Source organism: Schistocerca cancellata, chromosome 8, assembly GCF_023864275.1.
Source record: "Schistocerca cancellata isolate TAMUIC-IGC-003103 chromosome 8, iqSchCanc2.1, whole genome shotgun sequence".
Classification (NCBI taxonomy): Eukaryota; Metazoa; Arthropoda; class Insecta; order Orthoptera; family Acrididae; genus Schistocerca; species Schistocerca cancellata.
The window spans coordinates 80064375-80078247 of record NC_064633.1 but is presented as its reverse complement, the minus strand read 5'-3'; the positions used below and the strand labels follow the sequence as shown (position 1 = coordinate 80078247).

The 13873-nt window shown below is 47.0% G+C and overlaps 28 non-coding genes across 28 annotated transcripts; all 28 read right to left on the bottom strand.

The window, feature by feature from the left end:
- Positions 1-23: 23 nt before the first annotated feature.
- Positions 24-96, bottom strand: Trnar-ucg (transfer RNA arginine (anticodon UCG)). The gene has a single exon. It is a non-coding gene; the product is annotated as a tRNA-Arg (tRNA).
- A 539-nt stretch (positions 97-635) lies between these two features.
- On the bottom strand, positions 636-707 carry Trnat-agu (transfer RNA threonine (anticodon AGU)). The gene has a single exon. It is a non-coding gene; the product is annotated as a tRNA-Thr (tRNA).
- A 321-nt stretch (positions 708-1028) lies between these two features.
- Trnak-cuu (transfer RNA lysine (anticodon CUU)) lies at positions 1029-1101 on the bottom strand. The gene has a single exon. It is a non-coding gene; the product is annotated as a tRNA-Lys (tRNA).
- Positions 1102-1541: 440 nt separating this feature from the next.
- Positions 1542-1614, bottom strand: Trnar-ucg (transfer RNA arginine (anticodon UCG)). Its single transcript has one exon. It is a non-coding gene; the product is annotated as a tRNA-Arg (tRNA).
- A 536-nt stretch (positions 1615-2150) lies between these two features.
- Positions 2151-2222, bottom strand: Trnat-agu (transfer RNA threonine (anticodon AGU)). The gene has a single exon. It is a non-coding gene; the product is annotated as a tRNA-Thr (tRNA).
- A 321-nt stretch (positions 2223-2543) lies between these two features.
- Positions 2544-2616, bottom strand: Trnak-cuu (transfer RNA lysine (anticodon CUU)). The gene has a single exon. It is a non-coding gene; the product is annotated as a tRNA-Lys (tRNA).
- A 440-nt stretch (positions 2617-3056) lies between these two features.
- On the bottom strand, positions 3057-3129 carry Trnar-ucg (transfer RNA arginine (anticodon UCG)). Its single transcript has one exon. It is a non-coding gene; the product is annotated as a tRNA-Arg (tRNA).
- Positions 3130-3668: 539 nt separating this feature from the next.
- Trnat-agu (transfer RNA threonine (anticodon AGU)) lies at positions 3669-3740 on the bottom strand. The gene has a single exon. It is a non-coding gene; the product is annotated as a tRNA-Thr (tRNA).
- Positions 3741-4061: 321 nt separating this feature from the next.
- On the bottom strand, positions 4062-4134 carry Trnak-cuu (transfer RNA lysine (anticodon CUU)). The gene has a single exon. It is a non-coding gene; the product is annotated as a tRNA-Lys (tRNA).
- A 440-nt stretch (positions 4135-4574) lies between these two features.
- On the bottom strand, positions 4575-4647 carry Trnar-ucg (transfer RNA arginine (anticodon UCG)). Its single transcript has one exon. It is a non-coding gene; the product is annotated as a tRNA-Arg (tRNA).
- A 536-nt stretch (positions 4648-5183) lies between these two features.
- Positions 5184-5255, bottom strand: Trnat-agu (transfer RNA threonine (anticodon AGU)). The gene has a single exon. It is a non-coding gene; the product is annotated as a tRNA-Thr (tRNA).
- A 321-nt stretch (positions 5256-5576) lies between these two features.
- Positions 5577-5649, bottom strand: Trnak-cuu (transfer RNA lysine (anticodon CUU)). The gene has a single exon. It is a non-coding gene; the product is annotated as a tRNA-Lys (tRNA).
- A 440-nt stretch (positions 5650-6089) lies between these two features.
- On the bottom strand, positions 6090-6162 carry Trnar-ucg (transfer RNA arginine (anticodon UCG)). The gene has a single exon. It is a non-coding gene; the product is annotated as a tRNA-Arg (tRNA).
- A 536-nt stretch (positions 6163-6698) lies between these two features.
- Positions 6699-6770, bottom strand: Trnat-agu (transfer RNA threonine (anticodon AGU)). Its single transcript has one exon. It is a non-coding gene; the product is annotated as a tRNA-Thr (tRNA).
- A 321-nt stretch (positions 6771-7091) lies between these two features.
- Positions 7092-7164, bottom strand: Trnak-cuu (transfer RNA lysine (anticodon CUU)). Its single transcript has one exon. It is a non-coding gene; the product is annotated as a tRNA-Lys (tRNA).
- Positions 7165-7604: 440 nt separating this feature from the next.
- Positions 7605-7677, bottom strand: Trnar-ucg (transfer RNA arginine (anticodon UCG)). Its single transcript has one exon. It is a non-coding gene; the product is annotated as a tRNA-Arg (tRNA).
- A 520-nt stretch (positions 7678-8197) lies between these two features.
- Trnat-agu (transfer RNA threonine (anticodon AGU)) lies at positions 8198-8269 on the bottom strand. Its single transcript has one exon. It is a non-coding gene; the product is annotated as a tRNA-Thr (tRNA).
- A 321-nt stretch (positions 8270-8590) lies between these two features.
- On the bottom strand, positions 8591-8663 carry Trnak-cuu (transfer RNA lysine (anticodon CUU)). Its single transcript has one exon. It is a non-coding gene; the product is annotated as a tRNA-Lys (tRNA).
- A 440-nt stretch (positions 8664-9103) lies between these two features.
- Trnar-ucg (transfer RNA arginine (anticodon UCG)) lies at positions 9104-9176 on the bottom strand. The gene has a single exon. It is a non-coding gene; the product is annotated as a tRNA-Arg (tRNA).
- Positions 9177-9715: 539 nt separating this feature from the next.
- On the bottom strand, positions 9716-9787 carry Trnat-agu (transfer RNA threonine (anticodon AGU)). The gene has a single exon. It is a non-coding gene; the product is annotated as a tRNA-Thr (tRNA).
- Positions 9788-10108: 321 nt separating this feature from the next.
- On the bottom strand, positions 10109-10181 carry Trnak-cuu (transfer RNA lysine (anticodon CUU)). The gene has a single exon. It is a non-coding gene; the product is annotated as a tRNA-Lys (tRNA).
- Positions 10182-10621: 440 nt separating this feature from the next.
- Trnar-ucg (transfer RNA arginine (anticodon UCG)) lies at positions 10622-10694 on the bottom strand. The gene has a single exon. It is a non-coding gene; the product is annotated as a tRNA-Arg (tRNA).
- Positions 10695-11214: 520 nt separating this feature from the next.
- Positions 11215-11286, bottom strand: Trnat-agu (transfer RNA threonine (anticodon AGU)). The gene has a single exon. It is a non-coding gene; the product is annotated as a tRNA-Thr (tRNA).
- Positions 11287-11607: 321 nt separating this feature from the next.
- On the bottom strand, positions 11608-11680 carry Trnak-cuu (transfer RNA lysine (anticodon CUU)). Its single transcript has one exon. It is a non-coding gene; the product is annotated as a tRNA-Lys (tRNA).
- Positions 11681-12120: 440 nt separating this feature from the next.
- Trnar-ucg (transfer RNA arginine (anticodon UCG)) lies at positions 12121-12193 on the bottom strand. The gene has a single exon. It is a non-coding gene; the product is annotated as a tRNA-Arg (tRNA).
- A 539-nt stretch (positions 12194-12732) lies between these two features.
- Trnat-agu (transfer RNA threonine (anticodon AGU)) lies at positions 12733-12804 on the bottom strand. The gene has a single exon. It is a non-coding gene; the product is annotated as a tRNA-Thr (tRNA).
- Positions 12805-13125: 321 nt separating this feature from the next.
- Trnak-cuu (transfer RNA lysine (anticodon CUU)) lies at positions 13126-13198 on the bottom strand. The gene has a single exon. It is a non-coding gene; the product is annotated as a tRNA-Lys (tRNA).
- Positions 13199-13638: 440 nt separating this feature from the next.
- On the bottom strand, positions 13639-13711 carry Trnar-ucg (transfer RNA arginine (anticodon UCG)). Its single transcript has one exon. It is a non-coding gene; the product is annotated as a tRNA-Arg (tRNA).
- Between the last annotated feature and the right edge of the window lie 162 nt (positions 13712-13873).

The following is a 13873-nucleotide window of genomic DNA, read 5'->3' as shown; positions in this document are numbered from 1 at the left end:
ACTTTTGTAGAACAGGAAAAACTCGACCGTGACAGGATTCGAACCTGCAATCTTCGGATCCGAAGTCCGACGCCTTATCCATTAGGCCACACGGTCACTGGCGCAATATACATCCCCACACACACCTCATTTTCGCCATTTGTACACTTGGCAGAATGAATTTCCCATCTTTGACGCATTTCTCCATCTCAAATTTCAGTACTAAAAGTACGACGCTACTTCTTGCTGTGTCCCATCGCAAGTTACATTCAAGCCCTTATGACGCTGATCAAACAAGAGGTTGCAAATCAGCTTCAATCGCTTAGTGCCATCTCAGTCGCTTGCGGAAGGTACCTCACCCTATGTGATACAATGGCGAGTTGTCGCTATTACCAAAGCGGCGGCGACGACGACGACGACAATCGCGAGGGTCTTTATCAGGGGTAGAAAATACATCACAAGAACTAAGTATTTCACGTCGGCATTCTCCGGAGACTGCCAAAAGCAGCAGTTTCTGGTGCCCACTTTAATAGCACCATTCACACTATTCATTTGCGAGAGCATTTCTTAAATACCGCACCCATTCATAATATTTTTTATCCTTGACCGCTTTTTTCGAAAGGGCCACGGTGGGAGGGGCTGTTACAAAATTCATTTGCCACCTGTGAGGATCGAACTCACGACCTCTGGTTTACTAGACCAGCGCTCCGCCACTGAGCTAAGGAGGCGCCTCCTAGCGCGATTCTCGGGTACTTTGTTCTTACAGACTAGTGAATCGGAGCCCTTCAGCTCGAAACGCACTGCATGAGCGACCATTATTTGCATTTAGTTACCACAGCTGCTGCTTTCCTACACATCTCACACGATATCGATGTACAAATTAAATTCCAAAACAACACATTTATTTCATGTCAGAGTTACTTTCAGCTTCAAATACCGTTCCTCTGATATTCATCCGAAGCTAGGCATCGTCGTAACCCGTTACGTTCATCACGCAAGGCTCACGAGAGGGGCGCATGTTGGATCCGCGTAGACACAAAATTTTGAGCCGCCCAGCGTGGGGCTCGAACCCACGACCCTGAGATTAAGAGTCTCATGCTCTACCGACTGAGCTAGCCGGGCTGCACACAACGCGTTACGAGCCATACAATACTGATTTGACCTGCGACCATCTATTGAAGATTCTTTTGACTACAGCTTATTTCCTGCTGCCACAAATCAGCTACAATCCTATTCAATGAAAAATTGTCTCCGAAAGGCATCAAATCTGCTAGAAATTATACGTGGCTATCAGCACCATTATTCAACACACATGCTCGACTGTGCGCAGACGCCTGTGGCGTAGCCCTTGGGTCCTGAATCAGATGCAGTAGTTGCAACAAAAACTCTCCTGAACGGCACTGTGCCGAAAATTTCGCTACAGATCACCCTTGTCTTGCTTGTGCTTCAGGTAGACGCCGGTTTTGCAGCCAGGAAGCGGACAGCAGCTACTTTCAACTAGTTTTGCAGTACTCAAACAACACAGTAAAACAGCATGCAACTTTTGTAGAACAGGAAAAACTCGACCGTGACAGGATTCGAACCTGCAATCTTCGGATCCGAAGTCCGACGCCTTATCCATTAGGCCACACGGTCACTGGCGCAATATACATCCCCACACACACCTCATTTTCGCCATTTGTACACTTGGCAGAATGAATTTCCCATCTTTGACGCATTTCTCCATCTCAAATTTCAGTACTAAAAGTACGACGCTACTTCTTGCTGTGTCCCATCGCAAGTTACATTCAAGCCCTTATGACGCTGATCAAACAAGAGGTTGCAAATCAGCTTCAATCGCTTAGTGCCATCTCAGTCGCTTGCGGAAGGTACCTCACCCTATGTGATACAATGGCGAGTTGTCGCTATTACCAAAGCGGCGGCGACGACGACGACAATCGCGAGGGTCTTTATCAGGGGTAGAAAATACATCACAAGAACTAAGTATTTCACGTCGGCATTCTCCGGAGACTGCCAAAAGCAGCAGTTTCTGGTGCCCACTTTAATAGCACCATTCACACTATTCATTTGCGAGAGCATTTCTTAAATACCGCACCCATTCATAATATTTTTTATCCTTGACCGCTTTTTTCGAAAGGGCCACGGTGGGAGGGGCTGTTACAAAATTCATTTGCCACCTGTGAGGATCGAACTCACGACCTCTGGTTTACTAGACCAGCGCTCCGCCACTGAGCTAAGGAGGCGCCTCCTAGCGCGATTTTCGGGTACTTTGTTCTTACAGACTAGTGAATCGGAGCCCTTCAGCTCGAAACGCACTGCATGAGCGACCATTATTTGCATTTAGTTACCACAGCTGCTGCTTTCCTACACATCTCACACGATATCGATGTACAAATTAAATTCCAAAACAACACATTTATTTCATGTCAGAGTTACTTTCAGCTTCAAATACCGTTCCTCTGATATTCATCCGAAGCTAGGCATCGTCGTAACCCGTTACGTTCATCACGCAAGGCTCACGAGAGGGGCGCATGTTGGATCCGCGTAGACACAAAATTTTGAGCCGCCCAGCGTGGGGCTCGAACCCACGACCCTGAGATTAAGAGTCTCATGCTCTACCGACTGAGCTAGCCGGGCTGCACACAACGCGTTACGAGCCATACAATACTGATTTGACCTGCGACCATCTATTGAAGATTCTTTTGACTACAGCTTATTTCCTGCTGCCACAAATCAGCTACAATCCTATTCAATGAAAAATTGTCTCCGAAAGGCATCAAATCTGCTTGAAATTATACGTGGCTATCAGCACCATTATTCAACACACATGCTCGACTGTGCGCAGACGCCTGTGGCGTAGCCCTTGGGTCCTGAATCAGATGCAGTAGTTGCAACAAAAACTCTCCTGAACGGCACTGTGCCGAAAATTTCGCTACAGATCACCCTAGTCTTGCTTGTGCTTCAGGTAGACGCCGGTTTTGCAGCCAGGAAGCGGACAGCAGCTACTTTCAACTAGTTTTGCAGTACTCAAACAACACAGTAAAACAGCATGCAACTTTTGTAGAACAGGAAAAACTCGACCGTGACAGGATTCGAACCTGCAATCTTCGGATCCGAAGTCCGACGCCTTATCCATTAGGCCACACGGTCACTGGCGCAATATACATCCCCACACACACCTCATTTTCGCCATTTGTACACTTGGCAGAATGAATTTCCCATCTTTGACGCATTTCTCCATCTCAAATTTCAGTACTAAAAGTACGACGCTACTTCTTGCTGTGTCCCATCGCAAGTTACATTCAAGCCCTTATGACGCTGATCAAACAAGAGGTTGCAAATCAGCTTCAATCGCTTAGTGCCATCTCAGTCGCTTGCGGAAGGTACCTCACCCTATGTGATACAATGGCGAGTTGTCGCTATTACCAAAGCGGCGGCGACGACGACGACGACAATCGCGAGGGTCTTTATCAGGGGTAGAAAATACATCACAAGAACTAAGTATTTCACGTCGGCATTCTCCGGAGACTGCCAAAAGCAGCAGTTTCTGGTGCCCACTTTAATAGCACCATTCACACTATTCATTTGCGAGAGCATTTCTTAAATACCGCACCCATTCATAATATTTTTTATCCTTGACCGCTTTTTTCGAAAGGGCCACGGTGGGAGGGGCTGTTACAAAATTCATTTGCCACCTGTGAGGATCGAACTCACGACCTCTGGTTTACTAGACCAGCGCTCCGCCACTGAGCTAAGGAGGCGCCTCCTAGCGCTATTCTCGGGTACTTTGTTCTTACAGACTAGTGAATCGGAGCCCTTCAGCTCGAAACGCACTGCATGAGCGACCATTATTTGCATTTAGTTACCACAGCTGCTGCTTTCCTACACATCTCACACGATATCGATGTACAAATTAAATTCCAAAACAACACATTTATTTCATGTCAGAGTTACTTTCAGCTTCAAATACCGTTCCTCTGATATTCATCCGAAGCTAGGCATCGTCGTAACCCGTTACGTTCATCACGCAAGGCTCACGAGAGGGGCGCATGTTGGATCCGCGTAGACACAAAATTTTGAGCCGCCCAGCGTGGGGCTCGAACCCACGACCCTGAGATTAAGAGTCTCATGCTCTACCGACTGAGCTAGCCGGGCTGCACACAACGCGTTACGAGCCATACAATACTGATTTGACCTGCGACCATCTATTGAAGATTCTTTTGACTACAGCTTATTTCCTGCTGCCACAAATCAGCTACAATCCTATTCAATGAAAAATTGTCTCCGAAAGGCATCAAATCTGCTAGAAATTATACGTGGCTATCAGCACCATTATTCAACACACATGCTCGACTGTGCGCAGACGCCTGTGGCGTAGCCCTTGGGTCCTGAATCAGATGCAGTAGTTGCAACAAAAACTCTCCTGAACGGCACTGTGCCGAAAATTTCGCTACAGATCACCCTTGTCTTGCTTGTGCTTCAGGTAGACGCCGGTTTTGCAGCCAGGAAGCGGACAGCAGCTACTTTCAACTAGTTTTGCAGTACTCAAACAACACAGTAAAACAGCATGCAACTTTTGTAGAACAGGAAAAACTCGACCGTGACAGGATTCGAACCTGCAATCTTCGGATCCGAAGTCCGACGCCTTATCCATTAGGCCACACGGTCACTGGCGCAATATACATCCCCACACACACCTCATTTTCGCCATTTGTACACTTGGCAGAATGAATTTCCCATCTTTGACGCATTTCTCCATCTCAAATTTCAGTACTAAAAGTACGACGCTACTTCTTGCTGTGTCCCATCGCAAGTTACATTCAAGCCCTTATGACGCTGATCAAACAAGAGGTTGCAAATCAGCTTCAATCGCTTAGTGCCATCTCAGTCGCTTGCGGAAGGTACCTCACCCTATGTGATACAATGGCGAGTTGTCGCTATTACCAAAGCGGCGGCGACGACGACGACAATCGCGAGGGTCTTTATCAGGGGTAGAAAATACATCACAAGAACTAAGTATTTCACGTCGGCATTCTCCGGAGACTGCCAAAAGCAGCAGTTTCTGGTGCCCACTTTAATAGCACCATTCACACTATTCATTTGCGAGAGCATTTCTTAAATACCGCACCCATTCATAATATTTTTTATCCTTGACCGCTTTTTTCGAAAGGGCCACGGTGGGAGGGGCTGTTACAAAATTCATTTGCCACCTGTGAGGATCGAACTCACGACCTCTGGTTTACTAGACCAGCGCTCCGCCACTGAGCTAAGGAGGCGCCTCCTAGCGCGATTTTCGGGTACTTTGTTCTTACAGACTAGTGAATCGGAGCCCTTCAGCTCGAAACGCACTGCATGAGCGACCATTATTTGCATTTAGTTACCACAGCTGCTGCTTTCCTACACATCTCACACGATATCGATGTACAAATTAAATTCCAAAACAACACATTTATTTCATGTCAGAGTTACTTTCAGCTTCAAATACCGTTCCTCTGATATTCATCCGAAGCTAGGCATCGTCGTAACCCGTTACGTTCATCACGCAAGGCTCACGAGAGGGGCGCATGTTGGATCCGCGTAGACACAAAATTTTGAGCCGCCCAGCGTGGGGCTCGAACCCACGACCCTGAGATTAAGAGTCTCATGCTCTACCGACTGAGCTAGCCGGGCTGCACACAACGCGTTACGAGCCATACAATACTGATTTGACCTGCGACCATCTATTGAAGATTCTTTTGACTACAGCTTATTTCCTGCTGCCACAAATCAGCTACAATCCTATTCAATGAAAAATTGTCTCCGAAAGGCATCAAATCTGCTTGAAATTATACGTGGCTATCAGCACCATTATTCAACACACATGCTCGACTGTGCGCAGACGCCTGTGGCGTAGCCCTTGGGTCCTGAATCAGATGCAGTAGTTGCAACAAAAACTCTCCTGAACGGCACTGTGCCGAAAATTTCGCTACAGATCACCCTTGTCTTGCTTGTGCTTCAGGTAGACGCCGGTTTTGCAGCCAGGAAGCGGACAGCAGCTACTTTCAACTAGTTTTGCAGTACTCAAACAACACAGTAAAACAGCATGCAACTTTTGTAGAACAGGAAAAACTCGACCGTGACAGGATTCGAACCTGCAATCTTCGGATCCGAAGTCCGACGCCTTATCCATTAGGCCACACGGTCACTGGCGCAATATACATCCCCACACACACCTCATTTTCGCCATTTGTACACTTGGCAGAATGAATTTCCCATCTTTGACGCATTTCTCCATCTCAAATTTCAGTACTAAAAGTACGACGCTACTTCTTGCTGTGTCCCATCGCAAGTTACATTCAAGCCCTTATGACGCTGATCAAACAAGAGGTTGCAAATCAGCTTCAATCGCTTAGTGCCATCTCAGTCGCTTGCGGAAGGTACCTCACCCTATGTGATACAATGGCGAGTTGTCGCTATTACCAAAGCGGCGGCGACGACGACGACAATCGCGAGGGTCTTTATCAGGGGTAGAAAATACATCACAAGAACTAAGTATTTCACGTCGGCATTCTCCGGAGACTGCCAAAAGCAGCAGTTTCTGGTGCCCACTTTAATAGCACCATTCACACTATTCATTTGCGAGAGCATTTCTTAAATACCGCACCCATTCATAATATTTTTTATCCTTGACCGCTTTTTTCGAAAGGGCCACGGTGGGAGGGGCTGTTACAAAATTCATTTGCCACCTGTGAGGATCGAACTCACGACCTCTGGTTTACTAGACCAGCGCTCCGCCACTGAGCTAAGGAGGCGCCTCCTAGCGCGATTTTCGGGTACTTTGTTCTTACAGACTAGTGAATCGGAGCCCTTCAGCTCGAAACGCACTGCATGAGCGACCATTATTTGCATTTAGTTACCACAGCTGCTGCTTTCCTACACATCTCACACGATATCGATGTACAAATTAAATTCCAAAACAACACATTTATTTCATGTCAGAGTTACTTTCAGCTTCAAATACCGTTCCTCTGATATTCATCCGAAGCTAGGCATCGTCGTAACCCGTTACGTTCATCACGCAAGGCTCACGAGAGGGGCGCATGTTGGATCCGCGTAGACACAAAATTTTGAGCCGCCCAGCGTGGGGCTCGAACCCACGACCCTGAGATTAAGAGTCTCATGCTCTACCGACTGAGCTAGCCGGGCTGCACACAACGCGTTACGAGCCATACAATACTGATTTGACCTGCGACCATCTATTGAAGATTCTTTTGACTACAGCTTATTTCCTGCTGCCACAAATCAGCTACAATCCTATTCAATGAAAAATTGTCTCCGAAAGGCATCAAATCTGCTAGAAATTATACGTGGCTATCAGCACCATTATTCAACACACATGCTCGACTGTGCGCAGACGCCTGTGGCGTAGCCCTTGGGTCCTGAATCAGATGCAGTAGTTGCAACAAAAACTCTCCTGAACGGCACTGTGCCGAAAATTTCGCTACAGATCACCCTTGTCTTGCTTGTGCTTCAGGTAGACGCCGGTTTTGCAGCCAGGAAGCGGACAGCAGCTACTTTCAACTAGTTTTGCAGTACTCAAACAACACAGTAAAACAGCATGCAACTTTTGTAGAACAGGAAAAACTCGACCGTGACAGGATTCGAACCTGCAATCTTCGGATCCGAAGTCCGACGCCTTATCCATTAGGCCACACGGTCACTGGCGCAATATACATCCCCACACACACCTCATTTTCGCCATTTGTACACTTGGCAGAATGAATTTCCCATCTTTGACGCATTTCTCCATCTCAAATTTCAGTACTAAAAGTACGACGCTACTTCTTGCTGTGTCCCATCGCAAGTTACATTCAAGCCCTTATGACGCTGATCAAACAAGAGGTTGCAAATCAGCTTCAATCGCTTAGTGCCATCTCAGTCGCTTGCGGAAGGTACCTCACCCTATGTGATACAATGGCGAGTTGTCGCTATTACCAAAGCGGCGGCGACGACGACGACAATCGCGAGGGTCTTTATCAGGGGTAGAAAATACATCACAAGAACTAAGTATTTCACGTCGGCATTCTCCGGAGACTGCCAAAAGCAGCAGTTTCTGGTGCCCACTTTAATAGCACCATTCACACTATTTCTTAAATACCGCACCCATTCATAATATTTTTTATCCTTGACCGCTTTTTTCGAAAGGGCCACGGTGGGAGGGGCTGTTACAAAATTCATTTGCCACCTGTGAGGATCGAACTCACGACCTCTGGTTTACTAGACCAGCGCTCCGCCACTGAGCTAAGGAGGCGCCTCCTAGCGCGATTTTCGGGTACTTTGTTCTTACAGACTAGTGAATCGGAGCCCTTCAGCTCGAAACGCACTGCATGAGCGACCATTATTTGCATTTAGTTACCACAGCTGCTGCTTTCCTACACATCTCACACGATATCGATGTACAAATTAAATTCCAAAACAACACATTTATTTCATGTCAGAGTTACTTTCAGCTTCAAATACCGTTCCTCTGATATTCATCCGAAGCTAGGCATCGTCGTAACCCGTTACGTTCATCACGCAAGGCTCACGAGAGGGGCGCATGTTGGATCCGCGTAGACACAAAATTTTGAGCCGCCCAGCGTGGGGCTCGAACCCACGACCCTGAGATTAAGAGTCTCATGCTCTACCGACTGAGCTAGCCGGGCTGCACACAACGCGTTACGAGCCATACAATACTGATTTGACCTGCGACCATCTATTGAAGATTCTTTTGACTACAGCTTATTTCCTGCTGCCACAAATCAGCTACAATCCTATTCAATGAAAAATTGTCTCCGAAAGGCATCAAATCTGCTTGAAATTATACGTGGCTATCAGCACCATTATTCAACACACATGCTCGACTGTGCGCAGACGCCTGTGGCGTAGCCCTTGGGTCCTGAATCAGATGCAGTAGTTGCAACAAAAACTCTCCTGAACGGCACTGTGCCGAAAATTTCGCTACAGATCACCCTTGTCTTGCTTGTGCTTCAGGTAGACGCCGGTTTTGCAGCCAGGAAGCGGACAGCAGCTACTTTCAACTAGTTTTGCAGTACTCAAACAACACAGTAAAACAGCATGCAACTTTTGTAGAACAGGAAAAACTCGACCGTGACAGGATTCGAACCTGCAATCTTCGGATCCGAAGTCCGACGCCTTATCCATTAGGCCACACGGTCACTGGCGCAATATACATCCCCACACACACCTCATTTTCGCCATTTGTACACTTGGCAGAATGAATTTCCCATCTTTGACGCATTTCTCCATCTCAAATTTCAGTACTAAAAGTACGACGCTACTTCTTGCTGTGTCCCATCGCAAGTTACATTCAAGCCCTTATGACGCTGATCAAACAAGAGGTTGCAAATCAGCTTCAATCGCTTAGTGCCATCTCAGTCGCTTGCGGAAGGTACCTCACCCTATGTGATACAATGGCGAGTTGTCGCTATTACCAAAGCGGCGGCGACGACGACGACGACAATCGCGAGGGTCTTTATCAGGGGTAGAAAATACATCACAAGAACTAAGTATTTCACGTCGGCATTCTCCGGAGACTGCCAAAAGCAGCAGTTTCTGGTGCCCACTTTAATAGCACCATTCACACTATTCATTTGCGAGAGCATTTCTTAAATACCGCACCCATTCATAATATTTTTTATCCTTGACCGCTTTTTTCGAAAGGGCCACGGTGGGAGGGGCTGTTACAAAATTCATTTGCCACCTGTGAGGATCGAACTCACGACCTCTGGTTTACTAGACCAGCGCTCCGCCACTGAGCTAAGGAGGCGCCTCCTAGCGCGATTTTCGGGTACTTTGTTCTTACAGACTAGTGAATCGGAGCCCTTCAGCTCGAAACGCACTGCATGAGCGACCATTATTTGCATTTAGTTACCACAGCTGCTGCTTTCTTACACATCTCATACGATATCGATGTACAAATTAAATTCCAAAACAACACATTTATTTCATGTCAGAGTTACTTTCAGCTTCAAATACCGTTCCTCTGATATTCATCCGAAGCTAGGCATCGTCGTAACCCGTTACGTTCATCACGCAAGGCTCACGAGAGGGGCGCATGTTGGATCCGCGTAGACACAAAATTTTGAGCCGCCCAGCGTGGGGCTCGAACCCACGACCCTGAGATTAAGAGTCTCATGCTCTACCGACTGAGCTAGCCGGGCTGCACACAACGCGTTACGAGCCATACAATACTGATTTGACCTGCGACCATCTATTGAAGATTCTTTTGACTACAGCTTATTTCCTGCTGCCACAAATCAGCTACAATCCTATTCAATGAAAAATTGTCTCCGAAAGGCATCAAATCTGCTTGAAATTATACGTGGCTATCAGCACCATTATTCAACACACATGCTCGACTGTGCGCAGACGCCTGTGGCGTAGCCCTTGGGTCCTGAATCAGATGCAGTAGTTGCAACAAAAACTCTCCTGAACGGCACTGTGCCGAAAATTTCGCTACAGATCACCCTTGTCTTGCTTGTGCTTCAGGTAGACGCCGGTTTTGCAGCCAGGAAGCGGACAGCAGCTACTTTCAACTAGTTTTGCAGTACTCAAACAACACAGTAAAACAGCATGCAACTTTTGTAGAACAGGAAAAACTCGACCGTGACAGGATTTGAACCTGCAATCTTCGGATCCGAAGTCCGACGCCTTATCCATTAGGCCACACGGTCACTGGCGCAATATACATCCCCACACACACCTCATTTTCGCCATTTGTACACTTGGCAGAATGAATTTCCCATCTTTGACGCATTTCTCCATCTCAAATTTCAGTACTAAAAGTACGACGCTACTTCTTGCTGTGTCCCATCGCAAGTTACATTCAAGCCCTTATGACGCTGATCAAACAAGAGGTTGCAAATCAGCTTCAATCGCTTAGTGCCATCTCAGTCGCTTGCGGAAGGTACCTCACCCTATGTGATACAATGGCGAGTTGTCGCTATTACCAAAGCGGCGGCGACGACGACGACAATCGCGAGGGTCTTTATCAGGGGTAGAAAATACATCACAAGAACTAAGTATTTCACGTCGGCATTCTCCGGAGACTGCCAAAAGCAGCAGTTTCTGGTGCCCACTTTAATAGCACCATTCACACTATTTCTTAAATACCGCACCCATTCATAATATTTTTTATCCTTGACCGCTTTTTTCGAAAGGGCCACGGTGGGAGGGGCTGTTACAAAATTCATTTGCCACCTGTGAGGATCGAACTCACGACCTCTGGTTTACTAGACCAGCGCTCCGCCACTGAGCTAAGGAGGCGCCTCCTAGCGCGATTTTCGGGTACTTTGTTCTTACAGACTAGTGAATCGGAGCCCTTCAGCTCGAAACGCACTGCATGAGCGACCATTATTTGCATTTAGTTACCACAGCTGCTGCTTTCCTACACATCTCACACGATATCGATGTACAAATTAAATTCCAAAACAACACATTTATTTCATGTCAGAGTTACTTTCAGCTTCAAATACCGTTCCTCTGATATTCATCCGAAGCTAGGCATCGTCGTAACCCGTTACGTTCATCACGCAAGGCTCACGAGAGGGGCGCATGTTGGATCCGCGTAGACACAAAATTTTGAGCCGCCCAGCGTGGGGCTCGAACCCACGACCCTGAGATTAAGAGTCTCATGCTCTACCGACTGAGCTAGCCGGGCTGCACACAACGCGTTACGAGCCATACAATACTGATTTGACCTGCGACCATCTATTGAAGATTCTTTTGACTACAGCTTATTTCCTGCTGCCACAAATCAGCTACAATCCTATTCAATGAAAAATTGTCTCCGAAAGGCATCAAATCTGCTTGAAATTATACGTGGCTATCAGCACCATTATTCAACACACATGCTCGACTGTGCGCAGACGCCTGTGGCGTAGCCCTTGGGTCCTGAATCAGATGCAGTAGTTGCAACAAAAACTCTCCTGAACGGCACTGTGCCGAAAATTTCGCTACAGATCACCCTTGTCTTGCTTGTGCTTCAGGTAGACGCCGGTTTTGCAGCCAGGAAGCGGACAGCAGCTACTTTCAACTAGTTTTGCAGTACTCAAACAACACAGTAAAACAGCATGCAACTTTTGTAGAACAGGAAAAACTCGACCGTGACAGGATTCGAACCTGCAATCTTCGGATCCGAAGTCCGACGCCTTATCCATTAGGCCACACGGTCACTGGCGCAATATACATCCCCACACACACCTCATTTTCGCCATTTGTACACTTGGCAGAATGAATTTCCCATCTTTGACGCATTTCTCCATCTCAAATTTCAGTACTAAAAGTACGACGCTACTTCTTGCTGTGTCCCATCGCAAGTTACATTCAAGCCCTTATGACGCTGATCAAACAAGAGGTTGCAAATCAGCTTCAATCGCTTAGTGCCATCTCAGTCGCTTGCGGAAGGTACCTCACCCTATGTGATACAATGGCGAGTTGTCGCTATTACCAAAGCGGCGGCGACGACGACGACGACAATCGCGAGGGTCTTTATCAGGGGTAGAAAATACATCACAAGAACTAAGTATTTCACGTCGGCATTCTCCGGAGACTGCCAAAAGCAGCAGTTTCTGGTGCCCACTTTAATAGCACCATTCACACTATTCATTTGCGAGAGCATTTCTTAAATACCGCACCCATTCATAATATTTTTTATCCTTGACCGCTTTTTTCGAAAGGGCCACGGTGGGAGGGGCTGTTACAAAATTCATTTGCCACCTGTGAGGATCGAACTCACGACCTCTGGTTTACTAGACCAGCGCTCCGCCACTGAGCTAAGGAGGCGCCTCCTAGCGCGATTTTCGGGTACTTTGTTCTTACAGACTAGTGAATCGGAGCCCTTCAGCTCGAAACGCACTGCATGAGCGACCATTATTTGCATTTAGTTACCACAGCTGCTGCTTTCTTACACATCTCATACGATATCGATGTACAAATTAAATTCCAAAACAACACATTTATTTCATGTCAGAGTTACTTTCAGCTTCAAATACCGTTCCTCTGATATTCATCCGAAGCTAGGCATCGTCGTAACCCGTTACGTTCATCACGCAAGGCTCACGAGAGGGGCGCATGTTGGATCCGCGTAGACACAAAATTTTGAGCCGCCCAGCGTGGGGCTCGAACCCACGACCCTGAGATTAAGAGTCTCATGCTCTACCGACTGAGCTAGCCGGGCTGCACACAACGCGTTACGAGCCATACAATACTGATTTGACCTGCGACCATCTATTGAAGATTCTTTTGACTACAGCTTATTTCCTGCTGCCACAAATCAGCTACAATCCTATTCAATGAAAAATTGTCTCCGAAAGGCATCAAATCTGCTTGAAATTATACGTGGCTATCAGCACCATTATTCAACACACATGCTCGACTGTGCGCAGACGCCTGTGGCGTAGCCCTTGGGTCCTGAATCAGATGCAGTAGTTGCAACAAAAACTCTCCTGAACGGCACTGTGCCGAAAATTTCGCTACAGATCACCCTTGTCTTGCTTGTGCTTCAGGTAGACGCCGGTTTTGCAGCCAGGAAGCGGACAGCAGCTACTTTCAACTAGTTTTGCAGTACTCAAACAACACAGTAAAACAGCATGCAACTTTTGTAGAACAGGAAAAACTCGACCGTGACAGGATTCGAACCTGCAATCTTCGGATCCGAAGTCCGACGCCTTATCCATTAGGCCACACGGTCACTGGCGCAATATACATCCCCACACACACCTCATTTTCGCCATTTGTACACTTGGCAGAATGAATTTCCCATCTTTGACGCATTTCTCCATCTCAAATTTCAGTACTAAAAGTACGACGCTACTTCTTGCTGTGTCCCATCGCAAGTTACATTCAAGCCCTT